The 21,699-nt window shown below is 40.9% G+C and overlaps 1 protein-coding gene across 1 annotated transcript in view; it reads right to left on the bottom strand.

Annotated features, from left to right (window-relative positions):
• Window positions 1-21,699, bottom strand: part of LOC115101076 (tetratricopeptide repeat protein 33) — a 54,362-nt gene that overhangs the window by 30,077 nt on the left and 2,586 nt on the right. The gene's annotated exons all lie outside the window — the stretch shown is intronic.

The raw sequence follows: 21,699 nt of genomic DNA, 5'->3' as shown, positions 1-21,699 counted from the left end.
ATAATTTAAATTGATCTGCGGGCCAACATCTCTTGCCCATCCCTGCAATCTGGCAATATGCGACTACTTTGGCTATACCAAGCTTACAGAAGACCAGAGAGTACCAGGAAAAGAACAAACAAAGCACTGTGTGTACTAAATTACGCATTGCGTTTCTAAAAGATAAACTTTAAATTGTGATGTGATCTCCCGATTAAATGGGCGGATGGCAAAGTTGATGTGCTTGGTGCACATATCTCGGAAAGGTTTAGCAATCTTCCGACTACTAACTTTGATAGAAAACTTTGCAAAATAGATATGATCTTGAAACCGTGGAGACGGAAACACCTGTCCATCTAAGGGAAAATTAACCTGATTAATTCTCTAGTTTACATATTTATTCATGGCTCTACCGACTACAGGAAAATCCTTTCTCAAGTAATGCGAGAATTCCTTTGGAATGACAAACCAGATAAAGTTCAATGGGATATTTATATAATGAACATGCCTTGAGGGTTAAAACATAAAGGGATACTTTGGGATTTTGGCAGAGGCCCTTTAACTACCATGATAGCAGATACCCATAGACTTCCAGTCATTGCGCTAACGCCAGTTAGCATTGGCTTGATAAAATACTTAACTTCCTTCATGCTGGACAAAGAGACATAAAAATGGTATCCACAAGTTAATCTGACTCTGGGAAAGTAGTTAAAGGGCCTCATTGCAAAAATACCAAAGTATCCCTTTAAAGGATAGAAAGCATTCATTTTTACTCACCAATGTAACAACATGGTGTCATCAAAGACTTAGTTGTATTCACGATCTGGTTATCTATAGGTACAAACGGTTATGTATTTTGGTTATTACAACGCACTAATTCTCAACGTCATATGGAGGATCTACTCTGTGCTACAGAGTTCATATGCTAGCTCAAGCTGGCTAACGTTAGCAACTAGGCATGCTCGCATGTAATTACATTCCAGATCAAGTGTTGGCTGTGGTGAACTACAATGAACCAATCACAGGAATTGTGATGTCAACAAGAACCAGATCGGGCTCATGCGGCCATGCAGCATGCTCTTCACAGACATTGTAGCTCTGTTATTTAGTGGGAACCTGTGATCACGGCAGACTCCGGTGCCTTCTTCCCATGGGCTCAAACTGAAAGAAAGTCATACCTGCTTGCCATTATTTTGTAGTACCACGTCTGTTCACATTTTTGTTTGACAACTTCTTTGCATGTTCTCTGTGAAGTCGGCTACTGGTGTTTTGTAACTTTTCCCGCCTTGCCTTAGTGCTTATGCGTTAGCTGACAGACATCTGGAATCTATCCATTTGGGATTTCTCTGACTCTCCATCAGCCAGTGAAGCACCTGCCTCCCCCTGGCTTTGGTTGCCAACTTAGCCTGCATGCTTTTAAAAGTTTTACTATCGGATGGGCCCCAGCCATTAATCTGTAAATCTCTGCTCTCTCTTTGCTTTGATCTGTGGTTGTGTTTTAGTTGTGTTAGTTGTTTTCTAGCTGGTCCACAATAGTTGGGCTGTAGCTTGCCAACCATAACCCTGGTGTTTGGCTAGGCTAATAGCTAGTTGGCTAAATAGATAACATTCTTTGACAACTGGTTAGATGGCGTTATGTATTTCCAAAACTTTGGTATACTAGGTGATGAAAGCAATTAGCTGACTCATATAGCGCTAACATAATGTTAATGTTAGCAGGCTGGTAGGGCTAAGTTGATTTGTAACAAATTCATGAAGTATTTGCTTGTAAGTTTGCTGAAAATGTAAATGATTTAGTTAAATTTGAACTTATTTCTGTTGGGAGTTTACTTTATAGTAAATAGGCTGTCTTGCCAGGTCCTCCATATTACATCACTCCCCGGAAAAACAAATTCTGACATGACTTCGGCATTCTGATTGGCTTATGTAATAACTCGAAAAATAGAAAAGTGAGGTGTAACTTTGCATTGGGACATTTTATACGTATACTAATGCAAATTCGCACTTTTACATGTAGTTACATTTATGCTCCCTACCATTAAGGCATTATATCTAACTCCAAACTGTTTTCCCAGCAGGCTACTAATAGAGGCTCATCCTGTGTTCAAGAGTGGTTTTTGCAGATTAAAACCGCACACTTTCAGTGGATTGTCAAAAAAAGAAAAACTGTTTTTGCTTGGTCATAATGTGGTATTGTTTGTATATTGAGGAGAGAAAGAAATAATTCAGTCAATTTTAGAATAAGGCCGTAACAAAATGTGGAAACAATTTGAGGGGTCTGAATACTTTCCGAATGCACTGTATATAAAACAATTGACAAGCTAAGCTACAGTATTATATAAAATACTTGCTACAAAAAGAATCCTCAATATATGGGGCAGACTCTGCCATGAAGAAAAACAGAATCAATAGAGCATATTTTCTGACCCTGTCCATCGGTGGCTCGTTTTTGGAGTCAGGTCCATGAATGGTTGTTTTAATATCAGTGTTCAAACTGTACACTGTACTGCTAGGGCACCTGGAAAAACCACGATCATCAGTCAATGGGAAATATCATTACCCTTTTGGGTAAAGTATTTATTTTTAGGGAAATACTGGTAGAAATGTTACAAATAGGGAAATTCAAGACCCTTGTAAGACATCACAGTAAAATGGAGGGATGTATTGCAAAAGGAAATAGCAAAATGGTATTATACTGGCAAAGATTTGTTAACCTGTGAACATCGAAGGGTTGGAATTAAGATCAGAATGAATGCTGGATTGGCCGCTGTGGGTAAAAACCCAGCACTTGCAGAAAGAGGAAAATAGGAATATGTACATTTATTTAACTACACATACCATACATGTGAGTGAAAATAGCAATAGAAGTATTGTTGTCTGTTAATTTCCTCCAATCAGGGGAGGGGTCGTAGTGCTGATTGTTTTTATATAAAGTGGATTAGAAATTATGCAAACAATTAAATTCACAGAACCCAAAATATATCTGCAATATAAAAAAATATAAAATATAAAATAAAAGGCCACAAAGAATAGAACCACCCCTCAGTTTTGTTGTGTTGATCTCTCCATGTGCCTCACCGGTTTAATACCCCACTAGTGTGAACAGGCTGAGCTATATTGAGATTCAGAGTTGTGGAATCGAGTCACACATTTGATGACTTGAGAATGGAAAATAAAGTGACTTCAGAATTGACTTGGAGCATTAAAACTCGGGACTCAACTTTGACTTGAGTCTGAGGACGTGAAATTATCTTGCCAGGTTGTGTCACTCATTTTGTGGCACAGAGTTTACGTGGGTTATGCTACACGCAGCCAGAGACCGTAGCCCGCAACATCACCCTTGCAAAAAATAAAAAACTGCAACAGATTGTGGAGTGAAACAAACTCAGCACCCTAATTGGGACCAGCAAACTGTCAAATAAACACAGGTCGGGTGAGCTAGCGAACATATTTATAATCTGCTGTAGAGGAATAGGATCCAGTGCAGCGCAAACAAAAGTTGTAGGGAGAGAGGATTGGCTCAAATAAATATGCTCATGAATATTAACGGTTTACTTCGCAAGCTCACCAGCAATGGGGCAACAATTACTATCATAGGCCAACTGGTCTTTTGGTATGTAACACTTGCTTGACATAGATCATTTACTTATGAAGCTTGCACTTAGAATTTGTTGTTAAAATGAATTATTACTGTGGCAAAGACGCACCACAGGCGCTGCTCTCCAAACTCCCGCCAGTGGAGTGGTTTTTTCCTCTCTTGTTGAAACGTTTGCTGTTGCTTTCACACATTTAAAATGCATAGGCCCTATGTGGTAAATATATATTACATCTAATACTACAATAATTACTAGCGTTTCATCATTCGATCCCTGTACCGTTCATTACAACACGTAGACATCTGTTTCATGTCCGATAGGCCTACGATACATTTTCAATTTATAGCCAACGATTTCTTACCCGGCCCTGAGTAGGCGCGATGTTTACAGTGCAATGGCCGTTCGCAATACTCTTGGTCGAAGTTCTGTTTGTTATTCAAGGTATGTTTTCCTTTGTTCGTGTTTCACGGTTTATGTCAGAGTTCCATGTGTCTGTGTCCTATGTCTGTCATTTTTGTTGTGCGCATAGAAATAGGCTGTGTCCTGCGCCCCGGGCTTTGGAGTCAGAAGGACGTTGAATACGATAAAATGATTGTTCCATGTATGCATGGTGTTGAAATATCATTAATAATAACCATTAAGTCTGATTAAGACAAATGTACCAATGGATGTGGAAATGGCCTTTTACATTGTAGAACCAGTTTATTGTTTATTTCCAATTGGGTAATTGCATGGTCCTGGGGGGCTTATATTAAACGTAAACTAGTACATCGCCTTGGTCCGTACAATTGCCCTTATTTTAGCGCCCCAAAAACAAAATACTTCCAGATCAACTGTAATGTCAATACCATTGTAAAGCACAATTTCTCCCCTTTCCAACAAAATCAATTACATGACCTAAACGCTGCCCGTTTCTGCATAATTCAAGCAGGCAATGAGCCTCGTCGGGTCTTTTTAAAAATGGTGGGTGGGGAAGCGAAACTAATGCGTGATAGTGAGAAGGAGCGATGTCGTGTGGGAAAATTACTTATTTTCACTCGATCTGTCCAACTTATCACCTTATCGCCTCTAAAATGTAAATAAAACACTATAAAGAGTTTATATAATGTGTCATTACATACCTATTTGAAAGTTTGTGTCGAATTTGTATCGGGTTTTTAGGGCGGTGCTAAAGTAATCTTAGAAGTTAACAGCGGCTTTGAGAATGATGATCGCATGCAATGATGAAGCAAAAAAGGACTAGGTATCCCCCCTTACCCCCGTCACTGTCCATTTCTTGTTTTTAAAGGATGAGAGTCGTGCTACACCTGGTGGAGAGAGATTGTAAGACAGAAATAGTTGCTTTATGCGTGCTGTACGTTACGACATGACACGTCCCGATGTAACGGAGGGTCCGTTTTTTTCAACTTTTCTCCAATACTATAGAGCCATTACCATGTCGATCAACGCTTGAATAGAAACGTAGTTCACACCCCCGATTTTGAAGTCAACACAGTCGCTACAGACCCATTAGTTTTCTTTGTAGCCTCGTTTGAATGTTGCGGTTGTGCACATTTGTGCGGAATGGGGTGAGTTCACGTTAGGCCTACCAGTTTGAGCTCCTGTAAGACAGTTTCAATTTGGTTTCTCAGGGAGAGGGTATACAGTCAAGCCCTCTACCGGTGTCCGTTCAGATTTCATTTGTGCTATTGAGCCTGATACAGATGCCATTTCTTTTGGGCTATTGCCCTTGTATATGTGGTAAATCTACTTGGTGTATTTTGCATGATAGGGCACTTTCACCATTGGATCACCAAGACCTGTAAATAAATATACACTATGAGCATGTCAACCTGCCTTGCCTTCAGATGATTTCATGCCCTTACCACAGCTACAAAGGTCCTTGTTTTACAATTACATAGGCTAATAAAAATGTTCTAGACAAAATAATGAAGAAGTGTCTGGTAGCTTCAATAAAAAGACAAAGATTTGTAGTTGAAAAAGTCGTTGCATGTAGAGATTTTTTATAGATTTTTAGCTTGCTCTAAGACTGCACGACTTGGACTTGACTCTAGTCTTGGCCCATTCTACATGGGGCTCGACTTGAGACTCGGATCTTGTGACTTGAGACTTGCTTGTGACTTGAATAATAGTGACTTGGTCCCACCTCTGTTGAGCTGTGGCAAACGGCATAAAATCTGACTCATTGTTGTGTTAAAGTGTTTAGATGCGGATGGGCCGCAACATCATGAGAAGCATTTCCCTTGATACAACTAGGAGTTCATTTAGCTCTAGACAAGACCTCTGATGTCTGTCTGTCTGGCAGGCAGGCAGGCAGAATGACCCACTCGACAGACATAGATCTGCCAATAGACTGATGCTGTAATACAACACCAATGCCCACAGATAGCCTCCCGTTTGATTAACCTTCATTGTGGAACGCAAACGTATGCTCACACTGTATGAACAGTGTAGGGTTGATAAAGAAAACCAATTAAAGTTATGAAATCAGATCCGCCCTGTGTGATTGTCCCTCATCGGAGGAGGATATGACATCTATTATCCTGAAGAATGTGAGCTTATTAAATGAAATACGATATCAGTGGTAATCTATGGTTCAAGATGAGTCACCTCAGCTATATCTATTGTCTGGTGTAGTTGATGTGATCTGTCATTCAACTATGTGACTGACTCAGATAGGAAATGGTTCATGGAAATTTATGATGACTAGCATCCGCCCGTTTTCCCACCAGTATTCAAGTCTATTCTGTATTTGACTCATAGATTTGTGTTTCTAGGTTATCTGTTGCACCTGCGTAGAAAGTATATATGAAACAAAGCAGGCAGCACCTGAGTCCCTTCTTTACTCTAGACACAGCCAGCACCAAACATACCCAGAAGTAGTACACAGGACTGAAATAAACCTGGGAGGTAGCTATCACTTCACAGAAGGTCCAGTGGATGTACACGCAGACTGCAGTCTGCCTGGCCTTCTTGAGGAGTAAGGACATCGGTCTGTCTTTTTGTGTCTTGTCTGAGAGCAGCAGGAGCAACGGGGTTTCTTACCAGCTTCACTCAGCATGCAACAAAAACGTTTTTATAGAAGTAAAAAGTAACTTGATCTATTACGGTTTAATAATTGGTATTGGATTGTATAATGTAAAAGCCAACCTTAATGTCTCAGTTTAAGAGCTTCAGTAGCGTTTGTGTCCTGCTGACTAAGAACACACCATAATGTCTTGCAAGGTGATAGGCTCTCTCGGTCTCACCTCAACGACCTTCTCTCACATATGTTAATATCGGCTGAGAAGTGATTCAGTTAAAGTGGAACTGACAGCATTTTAACTGCTTTGCAGATATGAAACAAATATACAATCATAATATGAGTCAAATATCAAATTCCCAGTTTATGCTACCAAACCAACTTTATAAGAGATTTGAATATAGGTTCCATTTTACTCAACATTCCATGACGTACACTAAGGCATTGTTGACAGTATAGATGGATGCAGTTCAATACATGATTCATATAATTCAGCAATACATTTCTTGGTAGTCGAAAAAAACATTGCTGTCAAGTTGTAAATCACAGCTGGCCTGGTACATTGTTTGCTGCCTCCATTCGGATGCACTATTTCAGTTTCAATGTCTCAATATATTGGACAAAAACAGACAAATGTAACCAAGACTGAGAATGTCAATACAATCAAACTATGATCACAAATCAGTCATGGGAAAAAGTCAGTCACTCACCCACTCCTCCAATGGCATGACATCCTCCTAGCAAGCTAAAAACACGGAGCCTAATTTTAGCTAGATAGCAGCTAGCAAGCTAGCTAGGAGGATGTCATGCCATTGGAGGAGTGGGTGAGTGACTGACTTTTTAACCTAATATCATTTTTCAGTGGCTATACACAGCTATAGATACAGGTGTTATTTGGTTAGCTAGTAAGAAATGTGAATTGTTTTGCTAGCTAGCTATGCTGAACTTTAACGACTTTTCTAGTTAGCATCTCATTCGTTCGAAAAGTAACTCTGGCTGAACACTTCGATTTCAGAGCACTCGTCAGAGTGTGCCAGAGACACAGAATAACTGATTAATTTATGAATGCGCAACACCCATTGCATATGACCAGTGTCAGTTAAACGTAGGCGATAACAGTAAGTTAGTCACGAATGCTCTAGATAACATGCCTAACCAGCTCTGCTAGGGCAAATAAAATGGTCAGAGTGAGGTGTTCTCTCATTTGTGTCTGGAAGTAGCTAGCTAGTAAGCTAGCCATCTTTAGCCAGTTAGCTTGGGTGTTTGGTTGGGACAAGCTACAATTCCCCATCATTTACCAGTAACATTTTGATGGCCAATTAGCTGAAAAAGAGGGTTTATCTAACGTTCCCTCATTAGATTTTAGCTCATCTTGCTCTGGCTAGCATTAGTTATTTGATCATCACTTGATCAATAGGACTGTAAAGTTCCCAAATGTAAGAGGACTCTCATGGTATTTACATATTTGCCGAAATTCATTCAGGTGGCAAATGGCTTATTTGCATAAAGGCCTACTGAAGCTCTGATTGGCTTTGGCACATCGATCTCCGTAGACTCCTGGATGACACCGATATTTTTATTGAGTTTTATTTACTGCAGTGTCTAATAATTGTCAAAACACATAGCCTTTTTCCCCACTCTATATTGCTATATTATTTTCACAAACGCTTTACTATATGTAAATCCCAAACGTTCTAAGAATTTTTTAAAAAGGAGCATATCTATGTCCTCGCACTAGGGGTGTATATGAACATAATTCTAATAAGATTTAATGTTGCTAAAATGCTGTCAGTTACACTTTAATACCATAAGCATGCATCCACACAAAGAACACAAAGCATTATCTAACATCTTTAACCATACGACTGCCCTGAGCCATTCAGGTTATGGACAAGAATGACAAACACGGACATTGACCTGCTATCCAACTACCTTAGACCACCAACTTGTTTCGTCATCTGTAGAAGAAAAAAAACAATAAGCTAAATCAAACTAGGCCAGTTTGTGGAAATGTCATATTTGACAGATGCAATAATCATGCAATAATCATGTGGTAATTGAGTTAGCTATGTACATATAGGTAGGGGTAAAGTGACTAGGCAACAGAATAGATAAGACTGAGCAGTAGCAGCCAGCAGTGTATGTGGTGACTGAGAATGTGTGTGGCGTCAGTATGCATGTGTGTGAGTGTGTGTTGGGGTGTCAGTGTAAGTATGTGTGAGCGTGTGGGTAGAGTCCAGTGTGTGTGTGCGCATAGAGTCAGTGCATAGAGTCAGCGCAAGAAAGTTTGCGCAAGAAAGGGTCAATGCAGGTAGCCATTTGATTAGCTATTTAGCAGTCTTATGGCTTGGGGCTAGAAGCTGTTCAGGCTCCTGTTGGTTCCAAACTTGGTGCGCTGGTACCGCTTGCCATGCGGCAGCAGAGAGAACAGTCTATTGCTCGGATGTCTGGAGTCTGACAATTTTTGGGCATTCCTTTGACACTGCCTGGTATAGAGGTTCTGGATGGTAGGGAGCTTAGACCCAGTGATGTACTGGGCCGTACGCACAACTCAGTTGCCGCACCAAGGGGTGATGCAGCCAGTCAAGATGTTCTCAATGGTGCAGCTGTCAAACTTTGAGTATCTGATAGCCCATGCCAAATATTTTCATCCTTTTGAGGGGGAAGAGGCAGTGCCCTCTTCACAACAGTGTGGATATGTGTGGACCATGTTTATTCCTTAGTGATATGGACACAGAGGAACTGGATGCTCTCGACCCGCTCCACTACAGTCCCATCGATATGGATGGGGGCATGCTCGCCCCTCCGTTTCCTGTAAGTCCATGATCAGCTCCTTTGTCTTGCTGACGTTGAGGGCGAGGTTGTTGTCCTGGCAGGAATAGGTTGAAAAGGTCAGTTAAGACAGACACTTGCCAGCTGGTCAGCACATGCTCCGAGTACACATCCTGGTATTCAGTCTTGCACCGCAGCCTTGCAAATGTAAACCTGTTTAAAGAATTTTCGTAGATCGGCTACAGAGAGCGAGATCCACACAGTTGTCCAGAACAGCTCGTGCATGGTGTTGCTTGCCTCAAAGCGAGAATAGAAGGCATTTAGTTTGCCTGGTACGCTCGCGTCGCTGGGCAGCTCATGACAGGGTTTCCCTTTGTAATCTGAGATAGTTTTCAAGCCTTGCCACATTCATCGAGCATCAGAGCCCACTCCTTGAAAGAGGCAGCTCTACCCTTTAGCTCAGTGAGGATGTTGCCTGTAATCCATGACTTCTGGTTGGGGTATGTATGTATGTACGATTACTATGGATCCGACGTCGTCAACGCACTTATCAGTGAAGCCAGTGACTGATGTGGGAAACTCCATGAATCCCAGAACATATTCCAGTCTGTACTAGTGAAACAGTCCTGCATCCGCTTCATCGGACCACCTCCGCATCACTGGTACTTCCTGTTTGAGTTCTTGCATGTAAGCAGGAGGATAGAATTATGGCAGGGTTTCCCAAACTCTGTCCTCTGGACCCCAAGGGGTGCACGTTTTGGTTTTTGCCTTCGCACTACACAGCTGATTCAAATAATCAACTAATCATCAAGCTTTGATCATTTGAATCAGCTGTGTAGCGTCAAGGCAAAAACCAAAATGCGCACCCCTTGGGGTCCAGAGGACAGAGTTTGGTTAATGCTAAATTATGATCTGATTTGCCAAAGGGAGGTCCTTGAATACATTTCTGTGTGTGGAGTAAAAGTGATCTAGAGTTGTCACCTCTAGCTGCATTGGTGACATTGCATGGAGCCGGAAGTAAATCTTTCTACTTTAATTTTATTATCTAGGCTATCTTTATTTTTCCAGGCGAGTTGATAAGGGAACACATTCTCATTTACAACAACGCTGTGGGAGACTTGCAGTGGAGAGGATGGGGTCAAATGAGCCATCGGAAGCTGTTGATGAGAATTTAGCAGTTCACACTGAAGTCAACCGCCATACACTTGATATCACTAAGTGCTTGCTCAAACCTCTCATGAAGTGAACAATAGGACACTATTGTTCAAGATCGAAAGAGGAAGGGGTGAAAAATGGGGTGGCACAAGTGTGAAGAGAGGTGTAAAAATCTTTGCCGCAGACAATTACAGTTGTATGCATCAAGGAAACAACAACACAAACCAGTGATGTCAGTGACACGTAAGGGTGTTCTTTGCAAAAATGTAACTGGAAAGTTAGAACATGATGTACATGATTAACGTTTACCCCAAATCAGTAAGTGTGAGTGAGTAATTTAGATGTGAACGAGGAAGTTGAGCCCATAGGATAAGTGTGTAGGATTTTAATCAGATAAATATTCTTCTGGCTGACGCACCCAGATGTTCCCCCCCATCCACACCGATCCACCCACCCCATGTGGGAATGATAGACCAACAGATTATAATAGCCGAATAACCTCACAAAAAAATGCTGTCTGGTGTCAATAAAATAGTTATTTTATTTTAAGAACAAGTGACAGAAATAAAACCCTCTTTGCTAAGTTTAGACAGATAAACTGTAAAAAGGCCTCACAAACAAGTAGCTAGCTAATAAAGGTCAGTGTTGGAGAGTAATCAACTACATGCATTTCACCTAGTAATTTAACTACATTTTGCAGCAGCTTGTTGGAACTAAATCCTAATATTTGTAGTGTTTTCAGTAGTTAATTACTTGTTGCCATGTAGTGGTGTAGATAACTACTGGAACAACACTATTTTTATGAAAAGAAAATAAGTAGACCAAAAAACATTTGGCATCAGATCTGCCTAATTCTCTCTTTAAACATTGTGTAATTTATCCTATTAAACACAAGCAATCTATTCACAAATTACTCCAGAGTGATCTGTCATTGCAATTTACAGTCTATGACATTTCAGATGTACAGTTGTGGCCAAAAGTTGAGAATGACACAAATATTAATTTTGAAAGTCTGCTGCCTCATTTTGTATGATGGCAATTTACATATACACCAGAATGTTATGAAGAGTGATCAGATGAATTTCAATTAATTGCAATTGAACAGAAAACTGCAAATTAACTGAATTCCCCAAAAACATTTCCACTGCATTTCAACCCTGCCACAAAAGGACCAGCTGACATCATGTCAGTGATTCTCTCGTTAACACAGGTGTGAGTGTTGACGAGGACAAGGCTGGACATCACTCTGTCATGCTGATAGAGTTTGAATAACAGACTGGAAGCTTCAAAAGGAGGGTGGTGCTTGGAATCATTGTTCTTCCTCTGCCATCCATGGTTACCTGCAAGGAAACACGTGCCGTCATCATTGCTTTGCACAAAAAGGGCTTCACAGGCAAGGATATTGCTGCCAGTAAGATTGCACCTAAATCAACCATTTATCACATCATCAAGAACTTCAAGGAAAGCGGTTCAATTGCTGTGAAGAAGGTTTCAGGGCGCCCAAGAAGGTCCAGCAAGCGCCAGGACCGTCTCCTAAAGTTGATTCAGCTGCGGGATCGGGGTACCACCAGTACAGAGCTTGCTCAGGAATGGCAGCAGGCAGGTGAGAGTGCACCTGCACGCACAGTGAGGCAAAGACTTTTGGAGGATGGCCTGGTGTCAAGAAGGGCAGCAAAGAAGCCACTTCTCTCCAGGAAAAATATCAGGGACAGACTGATATTCTGCAAAAGGTACAGGGATTGGACTGCTGAGGACTGGGGTAAAGTCATTTTTCACTGATGAATCCCCTTTCCGATTGTTTGGGGAATCTGGAAAAAACCTTGTCCGGTGGGAGACAAGGTGAGCGCTACTATCAGTCCTGTGTCATGCCAACAGTAAAGTATTCAACGACCATTCAGTGTGGGGTTGCTTCTCAGCCAAGGGAGTGGGCTCACTCACATTTTTTCCTAAGAATGAAGAATGTTACCAACACATCCTCCGAGAGCAACTTCTCCCGACCATCCAGGAACAGTTTGGTGACGAACAATGCATTTTCCAGCAGGATGGAGCACCTTGCCATGGGGCAAAAGTGATAACTAAGTGGCTCGGGGAACAAAACATATATTTTTGGGGGGGTCCATGGCCAGGAAACACCCCAGACCTTAATCCCATTGAGAACTTGTGGTCAATCCTCAAGAGGCGGGTGGCCAAACAAAAACCCACAAATTCTGACAAACTCCGGGCGGCCACCAGAAGTTAATTGACAGCATGCCAGGGCATATTGCAGAGGTCTTGAAAAAGAAGGGTCAACACTGTAAATATTGACTCTTCGCGTCAACTTCATGTAATTGTCAATAAAAGCCTTTGACACTTATGAAATGCTTGCAATTATACTTCAGTATTCCATAGTAACATCTGACAAAAATATCTAAAGACACTGAGGCAGCAGACTTTGTGAAAATTAATGTGTCATTCTCAAATTTTGGCCACGACTGTACATATGATAATTTATCAAAAGTAGTTTGGATGCGGTGAACTACTTTTTCAGCGTAACTTTAGTTAAGTACACTATGTTTTTCTTTAGGGTAGCTTAACTTTTTCCGGTCTGAAGTAATTGGTAGCTTGGCAAACTGTATTTTCAGAGTAGCATCCCCAACACTGATAACGGGAAGATGCTTTATTACATTAGGGGTATCTAACCCTGAGCAATCTAACCAGATAACAAACTTTAAAAGGCCTCAGGGGCATCTAACCCTCAGTAAAGCAGGCTGACATCAGGGTCAATGTGGTTACAGGAGGGGAAACACCGCAAACAACATCCCTTCCCCAACCAGCAGTATGCAGGGTTCTGTTCATTAGGCACCAAACAGAAGAAAAGTGAGAAAAAACAGAGGGACTACATGGACTTACTGGTTGAATGAGAAACATGAATTCCCATTTCCATTGCAAAACGTTTTAAAAATGGTTTCATACATGCCCTAATGAACACCACACAGCCCTAAAACCCCTTGGACAGCCATACTGTTCCAGAGAGACAATTTCCTCAGCAGAATCTAGTTACTTCTCTCACTAACCTAATTACACTTGGTCACCACTGGCAACATGCGTCTGGTAATGTAGGGTGAGCAACAGGATCTAATGTCTGGGGTTTGGGCATTCATTGGCTGAAAGGTCAGTTGCAAAGGTCACATACTGTACAAGGATAATGACATGATGATATTCCATATCTAGCATAATGTATGTGTTCATGTGAGTGTGTGATGCATGTTCACATCACTGCGTAGTTTGTTCCACGAGAAACTCCCACTTTTAGCTTGATAATTATATTTCAGCTGAACATATCTCGATTGATTCAACTGATTATTGGGAATCTTTTCCCCTATTTAATTTTAGTGATAGTAATGGCTAGTGAGTGAGCCAAATTAGTCTTCATTATGTCATCAAAAACAATATAAAATGAAGAGTAATTCCATGGTAACAGAATTATGCAGATTTGACAAAAAAAACACATTTACAGGAAGAACTGTGCAGATAAAGTTTGGTAACAGAATACAACGGAGGGGAGCTTTACTGTAATCCTGTTACCAAACTTAGCATCTGCAGTTTTTACAGTAAATGTTTATTTTTTTATTACTATTTAAAAATTGTTCAAAGTAGTCATTCTGAATAGAGTTGTATGGTTTGTTAAATGCCCAGTGCAGTCAAAATTCTGTTCTTTCCTCTCAGTCTCCCCTATCTCCCTTTGCACCACTGCTAAATTGTGGACGCCACTGAAAACGTTTTCAGTGTAAACGTAAATGACTAAAACCAGATAAAGTATACAGAAAAGTTCATGGAGAAACATATTAACCAGATAAAGTATATAGAAAAGTTCATGGAGAAACATATTTTTCAATAAGATCATTTTTGAGAACAAACAATCAATCACTACAAGACACTCATGGAGAATCTGAACTTCCAAAAATGTCATTGATTTTGTTGATAATTGATCATGTTTGAGTCACTCAGATAGCATAACAAAAAGGCATAAGCCATGGTAAAATGTGTACAATTGCAGGGAATTAGCTTTGAAACCTCTGGCAAACTTTGCCACCGCTGCTGAAAAACATCTTAGGGGAAACACTGCCTGTGTTTTATATCATATTGTACAACAGCTGATGAAACACACTAAAGAAATGTGCTATTTCCTGATAGTTGCTGGTTGAAAATACAATCTACACAGGACCTTTGCATTATGGGCAGGCGTTTCGAATTTCCATGGTGACAACACCATGCGGTAAATTAGTAAATAAGCCAATAAAAGAGGGTTCCAAACCTCTGCCAATAACAGCTACTTTCCCCCTCCTCACTCAGACCACTTCCAGACAGTCCTAGCAAAATTCCAGAAATGATTCAATATTGATATAAAATGGCTGCACTGGGCCTTTAACTTTGAAATCATTGGTCTTTGTTTGGCATACATTTTAAAGTGAAAAACGTCTCAGCATAATACCGTTACCCTAGAATTGCCCCTCATTAAACATTTTTAATGCACAAAAACATGACGTACACATGGCTGCATGACTACAATACAGGGTAATTATGTATGCTGTCCTTCACCAGATGAACACAAGATGACGGAGGTTGATTATAGCGCTGACTCAGCATGGCATATACCAACATCTTTTCAATTTCTTATTAAAATTCAGTCAAACAACTTTGGGAAAAGCTGCATTTTTCAATAGCATCATCCCACCTAAGGACAAATGTGGAACAGAGAAACAAACGATCACGCTGACATGGCAGGTAGGTAATTACTGTGTGTCTGCATCCCAGATGGCACCCTATGGGCCCTGGTCAAAAGTAGTGCACTATATAGGGAATATGTTGCCATTTGGGACACATGACTGTCAGCTCCTTCAAGCTAAACACTTGTGGTTAATGACAAAGAATGATTGATCATATTCATTCTACTGGTAGGGATAAAAATATTATGAACGTCTTGATGAAAGACGAGAGAGAGAGAAGGGAGGGTTGGAGAGTTTAATATGACTGAGTACCTGGACCTTGGGCAGGACTGGATTGTTGATATGAAGAGTCTTCAATATATAACCGAATATTATGGATTAGGCTACTAACAACCTTCAAAAACTCAAAATACACTTTGTGTACAAAACATTTACGAACAGCTTCCTAATATTGAATTGCATCCCCTTTTGCCCTTGTTGGGGCATGGCATCTACAAGGTGTTGAAAGTGTTCCATGGGATGACGGTCCATATTGACAATGCTTCCCACAGTTGTCAAATTGGCTGGATGTCCGTTGGGTGGTGGACCATTCTTGATACACATGGGAAACTGTTGAGCGTGAAAATCCCGGCAGCTTTGCAGTTCTTGACACACTCAAACCGGTGCCCCTGGAACCTACTATATCCCGTTCAAAGACACGTAAATCTTTGTCTTGCCCATTCACCCTCTGATTGGCACAAAAACACAATCCATGTCTCAAGACTTAAAAATAAATATTTAACCTGTCTACTCTTCATCTACACTTGATTGAAGTGGATTTAAGAGGAGACATCAATAAGGCCTGGTCAGTCTATCATGGCGTTCCTAATGTTTTGTACACTCAGTGTAATGACCAGAAACAGTTTTTTTATCCGCCATTTTCGTTATATCCAATAGCGATCTTGTCTCATTGCTGCAACTCCCCATCGGTCTCGGGAGAGGCGAAGGTCGAGTCAAGCGTCCTCTGAAGCATGACCCCTCCAAGCCGCGCTGCTTCTTAACACTTGCTTTCTTAACTCGGAAGCCATCTGCACCAATGTGTCGGAGGAAACACCAGTCAACTGATGACCATGGTTAGCTTGCAGGCAGCCGGCCCACCACAAGGAGTCGCTAGAGCGCAATGAGCCAAGGAAAGCCCCCTGGCCAAACCCGGATGACGCTGGGCCAATTGTGCACCGCCCTATAGGACTCCTGGTCATGGCCGGCTGTGACCTCAACACTCTGATGCTGCGCCACTCGAGAGGCATAGTTAATTGGTTTATACCTTATCAAATATCCTGGTTTCAAATAATGCATTACTAGCGTTAAATTACTTCCTTCAAGGGGTCAGAAAAGACGTCATTGCCGCTATTGACAGTAAAATCGGTTAAGTGTCCCTAAGTGGGATTAATATCCCACTCATAAACACCTGTCCCAAAGGGCAAAGGGATTACAGACAAAAGGGCTTACCTCAACCATTTAATTGGTGAGTGCATCACTGCTGGTCTTTGTAAGAAGTATGGACATGCTGAAAGGACCAAATCGTCTTTTCAGTCAGTTAACACACAGCTCACAAACCCAGACATACCCCACAAGACATGCAATCAGTGTCTACTTGACAAAGCATTTGAATGTTTGAGATTAGTATTACTTATTTATTTATTTTCTATTATTTTTAAAAATATAATCACAGATGTGTGTCACCTTTGGAAACTCACCTCAACTTGACTTTAGTAATCTTGTTCTTTTACTCGTAGTGTTCTTAGTTAAAATTTGTGTTGGTGTTCTTGTCCATTAGTGTTCTGTATTTTGTCATGTTCTATGTTTTGTGTGTACCCCAGGAAGAATAGCTTCTGGTTCAACAGTTTACTCCAATGTTTACTTGACAGCCTATTACAAATCAGTCTGACAGTACTTTTGACAGTCTTTCAATCTGAAGGAAGTATAGACTGCTGTTGGGAAAAAAATAGGAAGTAAAACTCGAGTCAGCTCATTATCTCATCTAGGAACTTTTTCACATCATTCTTTACAGTTGAGATTCATCTGTAGCCTACATATATGATGAACATTATATTCCCCTAGAGTCATTTCATAATTTTCTGTGTTATAGTTTTACTGGATAATTCCGAATGTCTGCAAATATGCTTTTTTGAGAATTGATAGGGAATAACCACAACAAATGAGAAATATAATGCACTGTCTAGTACAACATCTGCCTGCCACCGAGCAGAGAAAACAGGGCTGATAATCTTCTGCTCCACGTTGGGCAATCAACAGCAGACAGACATAACACCATTAGCTCCAGCTCCCCCGGCGCTCATTAGAAGTAATCAAACATTGAAATGCATCAGAAAGGTATCATTGGTGAAGTTATTTTTTCCCCAGTCCAATTTAGTCTTGTCCACTCTTTTCTAATGAGTCATACGTGGCTTGTAGAGGGAAACATAAGATATATATATATTATTGTGTAGATTAAACGGTTCAAAAGATAGGGATCCAAAATAAATGCAAAAGCAGCAGCTACTCTTCCTGTGATCCAGCAAAATTAAGGCAGTTTATACAATTTTAAAACATTACAATACATTCACAGATTCACAACACACTGTGTGCCCTCAGGCCCCTACTCCACCACTACAGTACTAAATCCATGTGTATGTATAGTGCGTATGTTACCGTGTGTGTGTGCGTCAATGTTTGTGTTGCTTCACAGTCCCCGCTGCACCATAAGGTGTTTTTTAAAATCAAATGTTACTGCTTGCGTCAGTACTGTGTGCCTCCCATAGTCTGTTCTGGACTTGGGGACTATGAAGAGACCTCATGTGGCATGTGCATGGGTGTTTGAGCTGTGTACCAGTTGGTTCTATGTTTGGGAAATGCTGCACTACAAAGTAGCCTAGCTGATACAGAGCCTTCCCAATTCAATGGCTCCCTCTTCTGGCCACATTTCGACAATGCAATCCTAAAGGACCATAGATATCACCTGGATTAATCTGGTCAGCCTACAGCCCTATTCGGATAGGGTCGGCAAACTCCAAGGTCCTCTGATAATGCTTATCCCATGCGAATAGTCATCCCTGTGTTTTGAGGGATATTACAGAGTTTCACAGGTGCTGCACCCAGATTGGGTAAGGACATTAAAACAACGTGCTATGCACGCAGCCTACAGATGAATCATCCGTTTGGTTATATCAACTTTCCTCATGCCATACTTCTCTTTTGAAAGATGAAGTGGATGATATTGTGCCAATTAATTTATGATTTTTCAAATCCGTCAGGTAATTAAATGTCTGCATAGGTTACAGTTCATGGTTCTTATTGATAAACACTATTATTTTGACTTTCTCCAAACTGAAGGTCATCAGGTCAATATCAGCCTATCCTTAGACATTTTAAATATCTTCACACCTAGAAGAGCCTCCAGGCTTCCGTCATAACGGTCAATTGTGAATGAGGAAACATTTTTTTAATTCCAGGGGCAGTTTGGTAAAAACAAATCCCGTACGAATCATCCACTGGAAAAACGGACATGCTGGGGTAATAATTGCATAATCAACGTTCTATAGTAATACTAGTACCATGAGAATAGGGCTTTAGTCATGGAAAGAGCAGGTGTTCCTATTGTTTTGTACACTCACTGTATATTTATTAGAATTGATTACTTCCAGAATCTACTTCCAGAAGGCCAGCATTGATTATTTCCAGAAGCTGCTGCTCTCTGTTAATTCTGAGTAAAATCCTGTCATGTAAACAGAAGGCAAGGGGATCAAATTTTACTGAAAAAATATATATATAAAACGCAACATGCAACAATTTTACTGAGTTACAGTTCATATAAGGATAATCAATTGAAATGCATTCATTAGGCCCGAATCTATGGATTTCACATGCATGGGCAGGGGCACAGCCATGGGGAGCCAGGCCCAGCCAATCAGAATGAGTTTTTCCCCCACAAAATGTGTTTTATTACAGACAGAAATACTCCTCAGTTTCATCACCTGTCTGGGTGACTGGTCTTAGACGATCCCTGGCGCATACAAGTGCTAGAAAACAAAAACAAACAAAATAAATATGGAGATTTGTGTTGATTCTAGAATTAATCAAGGCCTTTCCAACACTTGTTGGACAATAATTGTAAAAACGAAATGCCTTTTATGGTGTCTGACGGAGTTTACATAAGTCAAGAAAGTTGCATTTTATGAGAGAAGAAGTATAATTAGGAGGTGTTTTTATTTATGGTATGACAGCTGATACTTTGGTCTATCGAAATATACAGGACCAGTCAAAAGTTTGGACACCTACTCATTCAAGGGTTTTTCTTTATTTTTACTATTTTCTACATTGTAGAATAATAGTGTAGACCACAAAACTATGAAATAACACATTTGGAATCATGTAGTAACCCCCAAAAAGTGTTAAATCAAAATATATTTTACACTTGAGATTCTTCAAAGTAGGCACCCTTTGCCTTGATGACAGTTTTGCACTCTTGGCATTCACTCAACCAGCTTCATGAGGCAGTCAACATAAATCCATTTCAAGGTAGGGGTGGTATACGGAAGATGGCTCTATTTGGTAAAAGACCAAGTCCATATTATGACAAGATCAGCTAAAATAACCAGAGAAAGGACAGTCCATCATTTTTTAATTTTTTTATTTCACCTTTATTTAACCAGGTAGGCCAGTTGAGAACAAGTTCTAATTTACACTGCGACCTGGCCAAGATAAAGCAAAGCAGTGCGACAAAACAACGGAGTTACACGTGGGATAAACAAACGTACAGTCAATAAAACAATAGAAAAATCTGTATACAGTGTGTGCAAATGAAGTAAGAAGGTAAGGAAATAAAAAGGCCATAGTGGTGAAGTAATTACAATTTAGCAATTAACACTGGAGTGATAGATGCACATCCTCATCTGCACAAGTAGAAATATGGTGTGCAAAAGAGCAGAAAAACAAAAACAAATACGGGGATGAGGTAGGTAGTTGGTTGGATGGGCTATTTACAGATGGGCTGTGTACAGCTGCAGCAATCGGTAAGCTGATCTGATGGCTGATGTTTAAAGTTAGTGAGGGAGATATATCTCGAACTTCAGTGAGACACAGTGATGCTAGTCGGGCGGGTGTGGCAGCGATCGGTTGAAGAGCATGCAGTTAGTTTTACTGGCATTTAAAAGAAGTTGGAGGCCACGGAAGGAGTGTTGTATGGCATTGAACCCATAACTTTAAGACATGATGGTCAGTCAATACGGAAAATGTCTAACTTTGAAAGTTTCTTCAAGTGCAGTCGCAAAAACCATTACGCGCTATGATGAAAATGGCTCTTATGAGGACTGCTAGAGTTAACTCTGCTGCAGAGGATACATTGATCTGAGGTTACCAGCCTCAGAAATTGCAGCCCAAATAAATGCTTCACAGAGTTCAAGTAACAGACACATCTCAACATCAACTGTTCAGAGGAGACGAATCAAGCCTTCATGGTCGAATTGCTGCAAAGAACCCACTACTAAAGGACACCAATAAGAAGAAGAGACTTGCTTGGGCCAAGAAACACAAACAATGGACATTAGACCAGTGGAAATCTGTCCTTTGGTCTGATGAGTTCAAATTTGAGATTTTTGGTTCCAACCACCGTGTCTGTGTGAGACTCAGAGACGAGTGTGAGACGAGTAGGTGAATAGATCATCTCTGCATGTGTGGTTCCCACCGTGAAGCATGGAGGAGGTGGTGTTGTGATGGTGCTTTGCTGGTGACACGGTCTGTGATTTATTTAGAATTCAAGGCACACAACCAGAATGGCTACTAAAGAATTTTGCAGCAATACAACATCCCATCATTTGTTTTTCAACAGGACAATAACCCAACACACCTCCAAACTGTGTATGGGCTATTTGACCAATAAGGAGAGTGATGGAGTGCTGCATCAGATGACCTGGCCCCCACAATCACCCGACCTCAACCCAATTGAGATGGTTTGGGATGAGTAGGACCGCTCAGCAAATTTGGGAAGTCCTTCAAGACGGTTGAAAAAGCAGTCCAGCTGAAGCTGGTTGAGAGAATGCCAAGAGTGTGCAAAGCTGTCATCAAGGCAGTTGACTACAATAAAATGGTGGAAGTCCTCAGTGGCGCTGCCAATTCTAATCCAGCCTTTTGGCCTCTAGAGGCCTGTATCATTCTCTATGGGCATGAGCCCTTAAATCCTCAATGTTCTGAAGCTGCACAATTGAGAGCATCTTGACTGGCTACATCACTGCTTGGTATGTCAACTGCACCACCCTCGATCGCATGCTTCTACAGAGGATGGTGCGGACAGCCTAGTACATCACTACATCGCAGCCTAGTCCATCGCTTCTTCTCCATCTAGTGAAGGGCTCCACAACCCTGTTCCTGGAGAACTAGCGTCCTGTAAGTTTTCACTTTAACCCTAATCAAGCGCACCTGACTATTACCTGCT

This window comes from Oncorhynchus nerka, linkage group LG19, assembly GCF_034236695.1.
Source record: "Oncorhynchus nerka isolate Pitt River linkage group LG19, Oner_Uvic_2.0, whole genome shotgun sequence".
In the NCBI taxonomy this organism is placed as follows: Eukaryota; Metazoa; Chordata; class Actinopteri; order Salmoniformes; family Salmonidae; genus Oncorhynchus; species Oncorhynchus nerka.
The sequence above is the reverse complement of the archived record's forward strand: the minus strand, read 5'-3'. Positions and strand labels throughout refer to the sequence as shown.